General features: G+C 34.3%; 1 non-coding gene across 1 annotated transcript; it reads left to right on the forward strand.

Moving 5' to 3' along the window:
* Positions 1-5392: 5392 nt before the first annotated feature.
* Positions 5393-5466, forward strand: TRNAE-CUC. The gene has a single exon. It is a non-coding gene; the product is annotated as a tRNA-Glu (tRNA).
* Positions 5467-8767: the final 3301 nt, after the last annotated feature.

Here is an 8767-nt window from a genome sequence, read left to right on the forward strand (position 1 = left end):
CTCTCTGCTCAGCAGGGAGCCTGCTTCCCTTTCTCTCTCTGCCTGCCTCTCTGCCTACTTGTGATCTCTCTCTCTCTGTCAAATAAATTAAAAAAATCTTAAAAAAAAATTTATGCTTAGAATACTCACAAAAAATAAAACAATGTAATGCTATAATATAGTGGGAGTGATTAAAGGTTTCCTTTATTTCTGCCTCACAAAAGTTTTTTTAAAGTACAGAAATAAAATGTTCTATTATGACATTAGATTTTGGCACCAATAAGACACATCGATTTCACTTAAAATTACTGCTGGACTTTTAAAAACAAATAGTTGAGGGATGCCTGGGTGGCTCAGTCAGTTAAGTGTCTGCCTTTGGCTTAGGTCCTGATCCCGGGGCCTGGGATCAAGTCCCATGTCAGGCTCCTTGCTCAGTGGGGAGCCTGCTTCTCCCTCTGCCTGCCACTCCCCTTGCTGTTTTCTATCTCTCTGACAAATAAATAAATTAAATTAAATTAAAAAGAAAAGTTGAATTTAGTGATATAGCCAATCCTTTAATCCTTCAAATAAATCTATTTGACTACAATTTAAGTGCTGATTGTTTTCTTCAGACTATTGTATATAGATGTAAGTTAATGCCATTTTTTATCATAGAAAAACTGAAACCTGTAACCTTAACTCTGTTAAAACAAAAATTACAAGATGCTTTTTTGAGTCACATAAATATTGAATATAGAAGATCAAAAACCAATAATAGACAATTCTAACAGAACCATAGATCTTTGCCAGGGTGTGAGGTCAGTAACATTAAAATATCATCTCTTTAAACATTAATAGTGGAGTTCAGTTTCAGTGAAAAATATTTCAAAAAATTGTTTTAAAGTTCCTGAATTGATATTTGGAGTTGACAGTCTTTGATGAGAGTCCACATGAAATTTATGTTACCTATCTACTAAAGGATTTAAATTTCTCAAGAGAAGTAATATTTGTAATATGTCACATATGATCACATACGTGGTAATCAAGTATGTAACATGCCACGTATACATATATGATAGGCACAGTTACCATCTTAGCACTTTCCTATGAGGTATTTCTAAGTAGGCACTTTGGTTTTCATCCTAGCCATACAACTTAACCAAAGAGAATCAGATGCACTAGTTTGCGATGAAAGAAGTCTATAGGCAGAGGTCCTTGCATGATCAAAATTTTATAAGGAATCATGCTAAACTAATTGATTGTAATAGTACTAAATAGGAGAAATGTTTCTATACTTACTGGAAAAGTATTCTTGTCATTGTTGAGCAAACTTTGAATATACACAATAACATTTCATTTTTTCTTTTTCTTTTTCTTTTTTTAAATATATTTACTTGAGATAAAGTGTATGTGAGCAGGGGGAGGGACAGAGGGAGAGAGAAAGAAGCTGACTCCTCATTGAGCAGGGAGCCCATTTCAGGGTTCCATCACAACCCCAAAATCATGACCTGAGCTGAAATTGAGATCAGATGATCAAATGATTGAGCCAGCCAGGCGCTCCTACACAGTAACATTTTATATCTTTTTTTTACATCTGACTCTGAATAAAACCACAATTCAGTAGTCCTCATTTATATATTGGAAAAATGTTTCTCCCACCATTTAAGTATCCTTTGTGTGGATAATTTTATGTGATTCAACAGTTTAATTTATAGCTTCTTCGCGCAGAAGCCAATTTTACTTGAGCTTATTCAAGTGAAATTATATTAGATTCCATTTTATACCTGATTAGGCTGTCTCTGTGACATAGAGTCATGGCACAATGTGGCAAAATTATCAGCTTCTGCTTTTGGAAAATAGATTAATATTAAAGTGGAAGCTGATGCGGAAAAAATCAGTCAAAAAGGATAATTCACCTATATTCATCTCTTGATATCATTTTTTTTCTAATTTAGCTACAAGATGAAAAAAGTGCTACAAAATTTTAACATTTAAACCTTGAAAATAAAGATAAATAAAAGAAACAGAAAGTAGATTGGTGATTACCAGGGGCAGGAGAGTGGGGGAAATTGATGAAAGTGGTCAAAGCATACAAACTTCCAGTTTTAAGATAAATTATAAAGATCTAACGTATAGCATGGTGACTATAGTTTACAATACTTTATTATATACTTGAAAGTTGCCAGCAGAGTAGACTTTAAATGTTTTCACCACAATTAAAAAAGAAATGGTAACAATATGAATTGATGGATGTGTTAACTAACCTTATTGTGGTAACGATTTCACAATGTATGTGTGTATCAAATCACCACATTATACATTTAAAATTTAAACAATTGTATATATCCATTATATCTCAGTAAAGTTGAGGGGAAAGTCTTCTATCTCTTCAGAAAACCAAAAAAAAAAAAAAAAAAAAAAAGAGAGAGAGAGAGAGAGAGACAGAGAGAAAGAAAAAAGAAATAGCAATTTGAAGAAGCTTTTTACGGAACCAAAGTAAATCAGAGATTTTACCCTGAACAACCCCCAGAAAGCCTGAATCTCAGCGATTATATACTACTTCCAACATATTTTTCACAGGCACTGATAGCAAGAACAACCTTACCAGCCTTAGTGAAAGTAGCTTAAATGTGTATACATAAAAAAACCATATCTGTACCTATCTATATCCACATTTGTATCTATACCTGTAACTCATGTCTATCATATAGCTTCTGATGTAATGCTTCCACAGAATGGACTGAATTACCAAATGTAAGAAATTAAAAAGAAATTAGTTTAACAAAGTGTGAGTTTTTGTCCTGTATACTGAATCTAATTGTACAATTAACATTATCATGGGGAAAAACTGACAGTCTCAAATTAATTTAAAAATATTTTATTAATATGAAATATTACAAAATTTTTCCTATGAAGTCCTCTTTTTTATTGATGTGTAATTGGAATACAATATTATATTTGTTTCAGGTGCATAACATAGTGAGTCAACAATTATATATATTACAAAACGCTCACCATGAGAAGTATAGTTATCATCTGTTGCCATACAAAGTTCTTATAGTATTATTGACTGTATTTCCTCTACTATCTTTTTCAGCCTCATGATTTATTTGATAACTGGAAGTTTCACCTATTTTCCTATCTCTCCTACGCCAGCAATCACCTGTATTTATGAGTCCATTCATGGTTTTTGTTTGTTCATTTGTTTTTTGGATTCTACATAGAAATGCGATCATATGGCATTTGATTTCTTTCACTTAACATAATGACCCCAGGTCTATCAATGTAGTTATGAAAGGCAAAATTTCATTTTTTTTTATAGCTGAGTACTATTCCATTATATAAACTACATCTTTTTTTTTTTTTTTTTTAAGATTTTACTTATTTATTTGAGAGAGAGAGAGAGCAAATGCGCCTGAGCAGGGCATGGTGGGGCAGAGGCCAAGGAAGAAGCAGACTCCCTGATGAGCAGGGGGTCTGACATGGAGCTTGATCCCAAGACCCTGAGATCATGACCTGAGCTGTCAGACACTTAACCAACTGAGCCACCCAGACTCCCCTATATACCATATCTTTATCCATTCTTCTACTGATGGACACTTAGGTTGCTTCCATATCTTGGCTATTGTAAACAATGTTGCATTGAACTAGGTGTGCATATATCTTTTCAAATTAGTCTTTTTTCCTCTCTGGGTAAATACCCAGAAATGGAATTATGGCATTGTATGATATTTCTACTTTTAATGTTTTGAGAAACCTCCATAGTGGTGGTACCAATTTAGATTTTCACCAATGGTGCATACGGTTCCCTTTTATTCACTTGTTATTTCTTGTTTTTGATACTAGCTGCTCTGACAGGTATGAAGGGTTATCCCATTGAAGTTTTGATTTGCATTTCCCTGATGATGGGTGATATTGAGCATTTTAAAATGTGCCTATGGGCCCTGTGCATGTTTTCTTTGGAAAAACCTCTACTTAGGTCATCTGCCCAGTTTTTAATTGAATTATTTGTTTCTTTGGTGTTGAGTTGTATGAGTTCTTTTACTCAGTTTATTTTAAAATATTTTAAAAATTTCAGCATAAATTATTACAAATAAAATTTATAGATGAATACAACAGATCTCCATGTAAAAGACTCAACAAAGTAGATTGACAAATATTAGCATTTTATAATATTTTCTCCATATATTTTTACTTTAAGTTAGAAACCGTTTCAACACTGTCAATCAAGACCAGTTTGTTGACAGATACTTCATGGGAAATTTATACATTAATAATTCTAGGTCTTTTTCTTAAAGGAGGAAGTTGGTTTATGATAGTAATAATAATAGTGATAATATCAAAAATATTTCCTGAGGCTCAGTTAAGTTTCTTCTCCATCATTTCAAAGACTTGACATTTGAGGACAATAAAAGCTAGTTGTCAACACCATTAAGAGTGATCACACTTTTGAGAATTAAATTCTGATTTCCCAATACAGCTGTGTTTATGAAACTGTATAAAGATTGGGTTTGCTCCACAGTAACACTGGTGATACGTTAAGACTGCTAATCACACATTACATCTTTTGTACATTGCTTTAGTCAGTTAATTTTACCAGGTTATATCTAAATAGAACATGCTTATAATTTTAGGGAAGACATAAATGCAGCTTACAAATATTTTAGTATATAGAAATATGAGTCAATCACTGTTAAATATTAATGATTGTACTTATAATGCACATTTATTAGGATAACAGCTAGATTTTTAGAATCAAGAAACAGAAATGGATTCTACTTGATTTGAGCTAAAGCAACAACAACAACAAAAAAACCAAGTATTGAGAGGGCATGGAGTGGCTCCAAAAAGCTTGGCAAAGGTCAGAGAACAAGGTTGAAGGTTACTCACCCATTATTCAGAGACTCTTGATAATGCCAGTCACCACCACTGGGCTCTGGACACTCAAATATTGCCTCCCTTACCAACTCCAGACTCTGGTGTTTCCTCTGTTATTATAACTGCTTTTGGAATCAAAGTAGCTACTATTGCTACCAACTCTGCTTCTCTTCACCAAGCAGGATTCTATATGATACCTGAATTTCCTTGATATTATTTCACACTCACAGTCTGGTTTAGAAATTTCTGGGTAAAATCTAGATCATGTGCCTTTATCTTCACATCAGGAGAGTCAAATTACCATTTTTTTAAAACATCTTCAAATCTGAGTGTGGGGAATCAATATCTCACTCCTAAAAATGGGTCAGAAGCTGGATAACAAAAAAATAATAAATGTCTATAATCATTGTAAGAAATGTGATACTATGTAATGAAAGAAATCTTGAAAAAAAGAAGAATGAACTCAACTCAGAAAAAATAACAACGTTGATAAGAATGAACGGTATTTGGAATTAAAAGTGATTCTCAGTATGGCAGTATGATCTCAAATGATGGAGCCTGGCTGGCTCAGTTGGTAGAGCATGTGACTCTCGATCTTATTGATCATGGGTTCAAGGCCCATGTTGGGTATAGCAATTACTTAAAAAAAAAAAAAATCCTTAAATGATTTACTAACAGTGAGTTAAATAGAATTCAGAGAAGTATACCACACTTTTTGGTGTTAGTAGGTAGTATAAACTCTACATGGTCCCAAATAGCGTTATACTAAAATATTACAGTCCACATGGACATTGGTTGCTATCTTTAGAAAAAAATAGAAGCTTTGAGTTTATTTACGTGGGATAGATAAGCATAGTCCATTCTAAACTCTCCTTATATGATTTACTATAGCATTTGATTTTTTTTTCAGGATTCTTTTAACATTTTTGGCAGATTCTTCTTGAACTTTTCACATATATTATGTGAATAACTGATTATGGTTAGACTCAATTTGTGATTGTAGAGTAGTGCAGTCAAGTTTGTTTTCCACAATATTGGTATAATCTATAAATTCTGTTTTAATCCCTCTTATATAAATGACATTTGACTTAAAAAAAAAAGACAAGGCAAAATTTACAATATCCTGGCTCATGGAAGATTAATGCAGAACTCTAATTATCATTCTTACTTTCAATATAAAATTAGATGGTATTAGGAACACCTGGATGGCTCAGTCAATTAAGCATCTGCCTTTGGCTCAGGTCATGGTCTCAGGATCCTGGATTTGAGTTCTGCATCAACCTTCTTGCTCACTGGGGTGCCTGCTTTGCCCTCTGCTTGCCACTCCCCCTGTTTGTGCTCTCTCTCTGACAAAGAAATAAACAAAAATCTTTAAAAAAATTAGATAATATCACTGTATCTAATGATCCTTTAATGATAAAATGATCATGAAGAATGAATCTGTGTGAGGATCTTTGATGGAAACATCAGAAAACATAGTATAACGCAACGCTGTAAAGCTTTTGATTATATTACAGGAAATAAAGTATATGGAGCAAAGAGACAGAGACATTATTCATTTACTCGTTCATTCAACAAATATTTATTGAGTGCCTACTATGTACCTTAGGCGTTTGGTATTTAAAAGTGAACAAAGCAGATTGCCCCCCCCCCCCAAAAAAAACAAGGCAAACAGAAACCTGACCCTGTGGACTTCACAATCTAGTAGAGCAATCAATGTGAATTTTTTTTTTCATTTTGGGAGTTTATTATTTATATTTATTTTGATTCCAGTATAGTTAACATACAGTGCAATATTAGTTTCAGGTGTACAAAATAATGATCCCATAATTCTATACATTACTCGGTGCTCCTTAGGACAAGTGCACTGCTAATCCCCATCACATATTTAACCCATCCCCCCAACCCATCTCCCCTGTGGCAACATCTGTTTGTTCTTTATAATTAAGAGTCTTTTTCTGCCCCCCCCTTTTTAAAAAATTATTTATTTATTTGAGAAAGAGAGAGAAAAACAGAGCATGAGTGGGGGGCAGGGATGGAGGGAGAAGGAGAAGCAAACTACCCACTGAGTAGGGATGTTGACAAAGCACTCAGTTCCAGGACCCCAGGATCATGACCTGAGCCCAAGGTAGATGCTTAACTGACTGAACCACCCATGTGCCCTTGCCCTCCCTTTTCTCCTTTGTTCATTTGTTTTGTTTCTTAAATTGCACATATGAGTGTAATCATAGGTAATTGTCTTTCTCTGGATGACTTATTTTGCTTAGCATTATATTATACTCTCTAGATCCAACCATATTGTTGCAAATGGTAAGATTTCTTCACTCTTTTTACGGCTGAAAGATATTCTATGTATATGTATACTCACACACAGACACAGACACATGCACACACCACACACACCTGCGTCTTTATCCATTCACCTATCAGTGGATACTTGGCCTGCTTCCATAGTTTGACCCTTATAAATAATGCTGCATTAAGCATGGTGTGTATATATCCCTTTGAATTAATGTTTTCCTATTCTTTGTGTAAATACCCAGTAGTATGATTACTGGATTGTAGGGTAGTTCTACTTTTAATTTTTTGAAGAACCTCCATAGTGTTTTCCACAGTGGCTACATCAGTTTGCATTCCCACCAACAGTGCATGAGGGTTCTTTTTTCTTCATATCCTTGGCAACACATGCTGTTTCTTGAGTTTTTGATTTTAGCCATTCTGACAGGTATGAGGTGATATCATTGTTATTTTGATATCATTGTTATTTTGATTTTGATTTTGATTTCCCAGTGATGAATACTGTCAAGCATCTTTTCATGTCTCTCTTGACCATCTGTATGTCTTCTTTGGAGAAATGTCTGTTCATGTCTTCTGCCCATTTTAAAATAAGACCATTTGTGTTCTTGGTGTTGAGTTGTGTAAGTTCTTTTATTTTGGATACTAACCCTAGCAGTGTGGATTTTACAAAGTAAATGTTTTAAAAATGTTATAACATTAAGTACTACTATGAATGAAGAAGAATATGGGAGAGGGTATTCGGAGAACTGGGAGGTGGTGAACTTGGAGGTGGTGGGGACAGGTTGTAATTTTGAATAGAATTTTTAGCATCACAAAGAAGGTTATCTTTGATCACAGATTTAGAGGAGAGGCTAAAGTCATTCGCCATGTTCGTATCTGTGGAAAGAATATTCCAAGTAGAAAGGACAGCCAGTGAAAAGGCAGGATAATGCGGTTGTGTTCAAGGAACAGCAGGAAGGCCAGCATGACTGGAGTGTCCTGAACAAGGTAGCATGGCTGGGGGTAGTAGGATATGAGGCCAGAATAGTAAAGGGGCCAGACTGCAGAGGATTTTGAAGATGAATGTACATAGACAGGCCATCTCTGAGGGACTTGGAGGGCCCCTAGAAGATCTGGAGGAAAGGTCATTGCTTTCATTTAGCTGAATTGACTTATAATGTGATTCTTTGTATTGTTTAGAGGGTTATCCTAGGTAATAAACATTAGAGCCCCAAACTGGAATATTGCCCGCTGAGTTCAAAGTTGACTCTTGGGTACAATACTCAACACTCTAAATGTTTTAGTTTTCATCTATAAAACAAATAAACAAATACATGTAAAGTTTATACATAATTTGACACAGGGTTAGAGCATGAGAAATGTGAGTTAGCTACCACTAATAGTGGCAAATTTTAATGCTGGTAGGAATAAACTTCTTTACAAATTCCATTTCAGACAGCATATATGTGTGTGATTTAATATTATAGTGTTATATTTACAAAATATTTATTTTGGAAATTCAACTATGGAAAAATAAAAATTTGAAAAGAGCTTTGTGGCAGTTGGGAGCATATTTAGCGATGAATAAAAGCACGAGAGTTGGGGGCAGCTAAGTGTTTCAGTAGGGCATGTAACTCTTGATTTTGGGTCCCCT

The sequence above is a fragment of the Meles meles genome, chromosome 4, assembly GCF_922984935.1.
Source record: "Meles meles chromosome 4, mMelMel3.1 paternal haplotype, whole genome shotgun sequence".
NCBI lineage: Eukaryota > Metazoa > Chordata > Mammalia > Carnivora > Mustelidae > Meles > Meles meles.